This window comes from Manihot esculenta, chromosome 11 (genome assembly GCF_001659605.2).
Source record: "Manihot esculenta cultivar AM560-2 chromosome 11, M.esculenta_v8, whole genome shotgun sequence".
Lineage (NCBI taxonomy): Eukaryota > Viridiplantae > Streptophyta > Magnoliopsida > Malpighiales > Euphorbiaceae > Manihot > Manihot esculenta.
In genome coordinates, this window is record NC_035171.2 from 19,146,037 (window position 1) to 19,155,822 (window position 9,786).

The window sequence follows — 9,786 nt, forward strand, 5'->3', positions numbered from 1 at the left end:
GTTACTATTTTTTTTAATAAAAAATCGACTTTTTATTTTTTGAAATTTCATATTTTCTTTTGAAGTTAGTAACGGATATAATATGTTACTAAATCCGTTACTGATTCGAAAATTAGTAACGAATTCTATAATCCGTTACTAAATTTTAGAAAATAATATACCGCGCTTTTATTTTAAAATCCTGTCTTTTTTATTTCTAATTTAGTAACGGAAAAAATCTGTTACTGAATCTATTACTAATCTAAAAATTAGTAATGGATTAAGAAATCCGTTACTAGGCGGTATTTTAATTTGCCTGTATTTTTTTTTTTAAATTTAGTAACGGATTAAATCTGTTACTAAATCCGTTACTAATTCGCATATTTATATACTCACCCATTTTATCTCCCTTCATTTCATTCACTTTCTTTCTCCTCTTCTCTCCTCTTTCCATCATTTTCCCTTTATCTTATTTTCTTCTCTCATCTCCCTTCATTTCTTTCATTTCTTTCATTTGTTCTCTCCTCATTCCTTCATTTTTCCCTTGTCTTATTTTCTTCTCTCAATTATTTTCTTCCATTTTCTCTTCAATTTTCTTTCATTTTTAATCTTCCTTTTATCTCTTAATTTTTGTTTCATTTTCTTTATTTTCTCTCATATTTTTTTCTTTCATTTTCTTATATTTTCTTTTATTTTCTCTTCCACTTTCTATCATTTTTCCCGAAAACTTTCTTTTCTCTCATATATATACTCTAACTTTTTTCTTTCATTCTTTTCTATTTCTTCATTTCTATTTATTTTTCTTCATTTTTTCTTCATCTTTCTCTCATTTTCTTTTCTTTTTTTCTCTTTTTTCTTTCTTTTTTCTCATTTTATTTAATTCCCTTTTTCCCTTATTTTCTCTTCATTTTTATCATTATTTTCTTCTATTTTCTTTTTTTTCTTATTTTTTCTTTTGTATCTCATTTTTTTCATTCTCTCACACTTTTTCATTTTTTAGATTTTTCTCATGTAATTTTGTAAGAATTTTCTTATAAAATTAATAAAATTTAAAATATTAAAATTAATATTTAATGTAAAATACAATGAAAAAATTAATAGTTTACCATAATTAAATTATTATTTAATGTAAAATATAATGAAATAAATTAATAATTTAATATAATTTTTAAATATTTTTTAAAAATTAACCACAAATTTAATAATGGAATATAAATTTAATATTATTTTTTATTTTATCAAATTAATAACGGATTAGTAACGGATTTCTATCCGTTACTAAATTTAGTAATGGATTTAATTTATATATATTTATATATTTTTTAAAATTTTTATTAAATTAGTTTAATCCGTTACTAAATTTCATTACAAATCCGTTATAAAATTAGTAACGGATTGCTAATCGGTTACTATTGCATTAGCAATGAGGTTCATAGTAACGGATATAAATCCGTTACTAAACAGATTAGTACGGATTTTTCATTGATTAGTAATGGAAAAATCCGTTACTAATTCAGAAAAATCTTGTAGTGCATGTGCTAGTAAAAAGGGCCAATGGAACCAGGCCTGCCCAAAAAATTGTTACCCCGTTCCCAATATAAATAAATTGGTTGATTCTACGATCGGCTTTGATTATTTACGTCTTTAGATGCTATATCTGGGTACCACCAAATCTCAATGGATAAAGCTGATGAAGAGAATACCTCCTTCATAACAGAAGATGGAACATATGGCTATAAGGCCATGTTTTTCGGCTTAAAAAATGCAGGGGCCACATACCAACATCTAATGAATAAGATCTTCAAAAACTAGATAGCGAGAAGTGTGGAGGTGTATGTTGATGATATGGTGGTCAAAAGCCAGACCTTCCAACAACACTTAGTCGACCTGGAGGAGGTCTTTCTGGTGTTATAGCAATATTGAATGAGGTTAAATCCTACAAAGTGCGCATTCTTCATTAGATGGGGAAAATTTTTGGGATATATGCAGTGGAAAGGGTATAGAGCCAAACCTAAAGTGGAAGCCATTTTGAACATTCCAGAACTGACCTGCATAAGGAATGTACAAAGGCTTACTGGACAAGTTGTGGCGCTCAAAAGGTTTATGTCCAGGTTGGTAGAGAGATGCCTACCTTTCTTTAAGAAGCTAAGGAAAGTCCGTCGAGTGGTTGGAGGACTGTCGGGAGGCCTTCAAGAGCCTCAAAGAATACCTCAGCTCTCCACATGTGCTCAGCAGTCCGTTAGCAGGAGAAGAGCTCTTGATTTACTTAGCCACGTTGGAGTAAGCAGTGAATGACATGCTGGTAAGTGAAGAAGCAAGGGCCCGAGAACTAATTTTTTATGTCAGCGAAGTGCTTAAGGATGCCGAGGTCAGATATATGAACAAGAGACATGGGTATTTTCCCTACTATTAGCAGTGAGAAAATTCAAGATGTATCTGAAGGATCATCAGGGAGTTGTGATGACAGATCATCCCCCTAGAAGAAGATCTTACACAGACCAAAGACCTCAGGGCGGATGCTAGCCTGGTCAATAGAGATCAGTCCATATTTGCCTCATCTACCGACCTCGGACAGTAATTAAAGCATAGGCCCTGGCAAACTTTATAGTTGAATGTTCCTTCAGTACAATTGAGAAAGAGCAGCATGGGGCACTTCCAGAATCAGAAGAGAGAGGAGTGAAGAGCTGTAACATCCTCTGGGCCCACACTAGTGAATATTGTCCGCTTTGGGTCAAGGGATTGAAACCTTGTCTTCCCTCACGGGTTTGTTTTTGGTTCAAGGGATTTCCTACCATGTCTTCCCAAAACGCGTCCACTGGGATCTCTTGGGCATAAGCTTATAAGGCCCTCTCCCTTTCAACCTCTTTCCGATGTGGGATACTTTTAATCCACCTACATGGGGTTCCTTCCCCCCATAAGGCCTGAGCGTCCTCGCTCAGCACACCGTACTCATGAGGCTCAGGCTCTGATACCAATTGTAACATCCTCTGGGCCCACACCAGTGAATATTGTCCGCTTTGCGTCAAGGGATTGAAACCCTATCTTCCCTCACGGGTTTGTTTCTGGGTTAAGGGATTTCCTACCCTGTCTTCCCAAAACGCGTCCACTGGGGTCTCTTGGGCATAAGCTTATAAGGCCCTCTCCCTTTCAACCTCTTTCCGATGTGGGATACTTTTAATCCACCTACATGGGGTTCGTACCATGTAGGTGGATTAAAAGTATCCCACATCGGAAAGAGGTTGAAAGGGAGAGGGCCTTATAAGCTTATGCCCAAGAGACCCCAGTGGACGCGTTTTGGGAAGACAGGGTAGGAAATCCCTTGACCCAGAAACAAACCCGTGAGGGAAGACAGGGTTTCAATCCTTTGACCCAAAGCGGACAATATTCACTAGTGTGGTCCCAGAGGATGTTACAAGAGCAGACCTGAGCATGAGTTTGTATGGAACTTGTTTGTGGATGGGCATCAGGTTCTACAGGCAACGGGGCTAGAATCCTTTTGAAAGGACCTAATGGGTTTAAGGTATGTTATGCCTTGCATTTTGGTTTCTCAACATCCAATAATATGGTTGAGTGTGAGCCCCTGTAAATGGTATGCAAATAGCCTTGAAAGTGGGGCAACCAACCTCAGAATAAACATTGACTCATAGTTGGTAGTAAACCAAATAAAATGGGTGTACCAGGTAAAGGATTCGGTTATGCAGAAATATGTCGGCAGAGTGCGAGCCTTAAAAGTGGAGTTGAGCGAGCAAGGGATTATAATTCAATATGAACGAATACCTCGAGAGGAAAATGAAGAAGTAGACCTACTTAGTAAATTGTCAGCAGAAGAACTAGAACAACTCTCAGATGAGGTGTATGTACAACAAATTGATATCTCAACCTTTGAAAAGCCAGTCTTAATTATGTAGATTGACAAGGAATGAAGCTGGATGACCCTCCATACCTCAAGTACCACAAAATTAGAAAGTTGCTAGAAGACAAAGCAGAGGCTCGGAGAATCGCGGCTAAGGCTGCTAACTATCATACGATAAGAGAGACTCTTTACTAAAGAGGAAAATCCAGCACATGACTGAGGTGTGTAGGGCTAGAGAAAGCATCCAAAATAATTAAAGAAATACACCAAGGTGTCTGTGGAGTTCACGAAGGGGCAACCACATTGGCAAACAAGATCTTCTAGTAGGGGTATTATTGGCCAACAGTGAAGAAGGAAGCTGGAGATTTCATAAAAAAAATTTGTGTATGCCAAAGGTTCGCTAATGCAATCAACATGCCAACTATGCCACAGTCAAGTATATCAAGCCCATTCCCGTTCTTGCAGTGGGGCATAGATATATTAGGACCATTCCCGAAGACCGTGGGGCAAAAGAGGTTGTGATAGTGGCTGTGGAATATTTTTCTAAGTGGCCTGAGACAGAGGCTATTCCCACCATCACAACAAGAAAGGTGAGATTTCGTATGGGGCAATATCATCTGCCAGTTTGGGATTCCTGAGATACTCATCTAGGATAATGGAAAGCAGTTCGATTGTAGCTCCTTCAGAGACTTCACTAGAAATATGGGGACATAGCATATGTTTTCTTTGGTAGCCCATCCATAGATAAATTTTCAAACTGAAGTGATCAATCAGACTATCCTTCAAGATTTGAAGAAACAGTTAGATGGGGCCAAGAAGAACTGGGCATCCGAATTTTTCAGTATTCTATGGGCATTTTGGACCACACCTCGGACGCCTACCAAAGAGCCTCCATTCGCATTAGCTTTTGGAATAGAAGCTGTGGTCCCCATAAAGCTGCAAATCCCAACACACCGAGTACAATTCAATGATGAAGACCTCAATGGTGAGAAGTTGAGAAGTAACCTGGACGCCCTTGAAGAAGTTAGAGATGAGGCACAAGTACGAGCAGCAGCCTATCAGCAAAATGCAGCTCAGTACTACAACCAAAAGGTTCGTTAAAGAAACTTGAAGGTTGGAGACCTAGCACTAAGAAGATTAGAAGCTATGGAAAAAAGGGCTGTTGTGGGCAAACTGGCGTCGACCTGGGAGGGTCCGTTCAGAGTGACTCGCGGTTGTCGAAGCCGGTCAAAAATAACCTTTTCAGTTATCAACAATATTACTACTGCAGATAGTGGTGAAAGGATCGAATCCACAGGGAATTGAAAACTTACCTATCTTCCTTGTCAAGACCAAGAGAATTAAGTGAAAGCAAAGAAAATGAAAGCAAAATAAAAACAAAGTGCAAGTAAAGTAAAAAGGAGGGTTTTGAGATTGATTGAATTGATCTAAACTTGAAAGCAATAAAAGAAAGTGAATAATAAAAATAAGAGATTTCAATAATGAGAAAGATCTAGTTGAAGAATTGGATCCACTTCAGTTGTTTGGATTGATCATTGACACTTAGTTTCCCTTGATAGATTCAATAGATTAGTTATGGAGATGGAAGACGCTTCTCACCACCATGTCTCTCCTTAATCATAAACCAATTAGGGAACGTCCTCTAATTAATCACTAATCAACAAGTTTCTAAGGAACGTCCTTGGGCCTTAGGCATCAAAACAACTGTCAATTGCATTAAGAAATAGAGAGATCTAATCCTAGCTACCCAAACGCATGGTGATATCGCTAGATTATGCAACTTCCTTAGTTTTTACACCAAGTGTTCTTGTGTTTGAACAATCCAAGCAATTACGGACTCAAAATTATTCAAACTAACAATATATTACCTTGCAATCAAGAATCAAGTGGCCACATTGATCATAATAACAAAGCAATAATGGAATCAAGCATGAAATTGCATAAATATTGAATAACTAAAAGATAAACAACTTATGTTCAGATCTCACAATCCATAAAACAACCAAAGTATCACCTAATCTTCAACTAGAATAAAAGGTTTCAGCCACTCATGGCTGAACCAAAAACCAAAAACAAGAAAGGAAGAAGGAGAGAAGGAACCGAAGATGAAGAAGGGAGAGATGGAGCGCCGGCCGAACTTGAATCCAAAAGGAAGGAGAGAAGAGAGAGGTCGGCTGGCCTTGAAGAGTTCTTTAAATAGTTTTTAGGTGCTGCCCTAGGTCTTCCTTGCTGCCCAAGTTGAATTCTTGGCTGCCCAAGTGCTGCCCATGCCGCCCATATCTTGCATTGATGAGGTGGAGCCTCTCTTTTGAATTTTGAATGTGCAAGACTTGAGGTGGCATGTGTGTCTTCTTTGGCTTCTTTGACAAGCTGAATTTGAATTTCAAATTTGAATGTGCATCTTTTAAAGATTTGACTTCTTCAATAAAGAAAAGGATTCTTGAAGATCTTGAATTTCAAATTGCTCTGCAGACTGCACTTTCCTTATTTAGCACTTTCCTTAATGAGCTGAATCTTGATTTTGAATTTTGAATTCTCTTAAGGATTTGAAATTTGAATTTCAAATTACTTTCCTTATTTGGCTCTTTTCAGGATGCACTTGACATGCTTGCTCTCCTTTGCTCCATTTTAGTCAGTTTTAGAGGCATTTTCACCAAATTATCTCTTTACACCATTTTCTGCAGAATAAGATCAAAATCACAAAATTAGGCAGAAAAAGTGTAAATTAACATCAATAACATCATGATAATATGGTCTAAATTATGCTCCATCAAATACCCCTATACCTAGCCTTTTGCTTGTCCTCAAACAAATAAACATAGTCAAACATAGTCAAACAAGCTCTCTTTGCTACTTGATCCTTTATTTCCACTTAAGCTCTTACTCTAGATACTTACTTTGAATCATTGCAGTGAAGAATGTATGCATCAAGGTTACTCACCTTCTTTCCTTGTCTCCCTTTACCTACCATGGCTAGTATTTGTTTTTCTCAAGAGAGAGATTACACATGCACATATCATTTGTTCAATTAAGACTCTTTCTAGCTTTCAGAGTGATTTGCCCTTACCTTGAAGTACTTTATTCAGCCTTTTGCACTTAAATCTTGCTTGAAAAATTCACCAACCTTTTTATGTGAAAGTATATATTTTCAGTTGGTCACCTGTCCAAATGGCTACTAGCTCTGTTCATAGTCTTTCAACCATTGGAACAGTTTTTAATTTGTGCTCATGAAGTCTAAGCCATTGCCGAATTTCCTATCTCAATGGTTTGGGCAAATCAATACCAATTGCTAAAACAAGTCATATTAAGTTCATTCACACATCATTTCAATTCATTCTCTCTAATGAGTAACATATATTTTTCACCATGGCAAGCTCAAAGATTCAATTCAAAGGGAAATTCCCAAACATGAATACAACTCACTGCAATTGATTCAACTTAAGTTTAAAGAGTCATCACACCAATGGAGTCATGGAAAGAAAGCTCATCCAACATAGTCTATGAGTTCAAGTAAAGCAAATCAAAACACAAAAAAGAAAAAAAAACTGTGGCTAAAGTGTGTGTTATGAAAGCAAAAATAGCAAAAATGAAAAAAAAAAAATCAAACTGTGGCTATTCAAACTAAAACTGAAAGCAAAAATATGACTAAAAATAAAATTTCAGAGATATGCATCCCCACACCTAAATCATTCATTGTCCTCAATGTATAGGAAATATAAAAGATCAAAGGAAACTGAGTACTCCCCTGGTGTGGTGTTGCATGGTGCGATCACTTAGGCAGACTGAGAGAGATGGTGTAGTGGAATTTCTTCCACCACTTGCACTGCGAATCCTTCATAGTATAGTTTCAGACGATGGCCATTTACCTTGAAGAACTTTCCTATCTCTATGCTTCAGATGTCTACGACTCCATGAGGATAAGCATGCTCCACAATGAATGGTCCAATCCACCTAGATCGTAGCTTTCCTGAAAATAATTTCAAACGAGAATCAAAGAGTAAGACTTTATCACCAACCTCAAATTGTTTTCTTGAAATCTAACTGTCATAAAAGGCTTTGGTTTTGGCTTTGTAGTTCCAAGAAGTCTCATATGCATCTTGTCTTATCTCTTCCAGCTCTTGCAGTTGCAATTTGCGATGGTGGCCGACTTCCGTGAGATCCATGTTGCAACTCTTGACTGCCCAGTAAGCCTTGTGTTCAAGCTCAACTGGAAGGTTACAGGCTTTTCCATAGACCAATCTGTAAGGAGACATACCTATGGAAGTCTTGTAGGCTGTTTTATATGCCCATAAAGCATCTTCCAAACGTGCACTCCAGTCTTTTCTGTTGGGGGACACTGTTTTTTCTAGGATGGCCTTGATTCTCTGTTAGACACTTCAGCTTGCCCATTTGTCTGAGGATGGTAGACTGTGGATGTTCTATGTATGACAATATGCTTTCTGAGAAGGTTTTCCACTATCTTGTTGCAAAAGTGAGTCCCTCTATCACTGATGATTGCCTTGGGTACTCCATGTCTGGCAAAGATATGGGTCTTCACAAAGTCCACTACTGCTTTTGCATCATCAGTTTTGGTTGCTCTAGCTTCTACCCATTTGGACACATAATCTACTGCAAGAATGATATAAGTGTATCCAAAGGATGGAGAGAATGGCCCCATGAAGTCTTTGCCCCACACATCAAATACCTAATAGACCATGATGGGATTATGTGGCATTTGATTTCTATTGCTCAGATTTTCAGTTTGTTGGCACCTAGCACATGATCTGCAAAACAAAAAGGCATCTCGAAAAATAGTGGGCCAAAACAGGCCACTTTCAAGTATTTTATGAGCTGTCTTTCTTGGGCCAAAGTGTCCACCACAACTATATGAATGGCAGAATGTGAGTATTGAAGCTATCTCTTGATCTGGAATGCATCTCCTTATCATTTGATCAGAACAATGTTTCCACAAATATGCCTTATCCCAAACATAGTATTTTGCATCTTTCTTTATTTTATCTTTTGTGTGCTTGGGCATATCAGCGGGTAAGTTACCTGTGGCTAGGTAGTTCACCATGTTTGCAAACCATGGCTCATCAGTTTGGGCATGGAAGATTTGTTCATAGAAGCCATTCTCAATTTCTTCAGATTCGGAAAGGTGCTGCAAGGGAGATTCTTTCTGCGCTTGGACTGTCTGCAGATTGAGCTGAGGAGGCGTGTATGGTCTATGAGCTTTTTGCGATTGGACTTGCAATCCATACTGAAGTGGCGCGCTCGGTGCCTCGGCTCCCTGCAATTGGTCCTGCGATCCAAGCTGAAGAGTGGCTTTCAGTTCCTGTTCTTCTTGCGATCTGCTGGATGTTGCAGACTATTTTTTTTTAGTTCTGGCTCTTTCTGGCTCTCTTTCCTGCAAAGATCATTGTTTAGTATATCATCTTGATTCATATCAAAAATTTCCTGGCTCAAACAATCAATGATATCTAAACCATAAACAGGGGACATGTCATGGGGATATTTCATAGCATCATAAACATTAAACTTAATCACTTCCCCTTCAAATTCCATGGTGAGAGTGCCATCATGCATATCTATCTTAGTCCTGGATGTGCTTAAGAAATGACGTCCAAGTAGGATGTCTGAAGTAGTGTTACCATTGTCTTCCTTTGTATCAATCACATAGAAGTCTGCTGGAAAGACAAGTTCATCTACTTGCACTAGAACATCTTCTAGAACTCATTTTGAATACACCACAGATCTGTCAGCCAATTGAATTACTACTCTTATGTCTTTCAGTGCACCTGCATTCAAAGAATTATAAATAGCAAGAGGCATAACATTAATGAATGCACCTAGATCACACATAGCTTTCTTTATCCCAACATTGCCAATTTTGCAAGAAATAGCAAACATTCCTTTGTCTTTGCATTTGGTTGGCAGTTCTCTTTTTATCACAGCAATAACAACCTCACCTACAC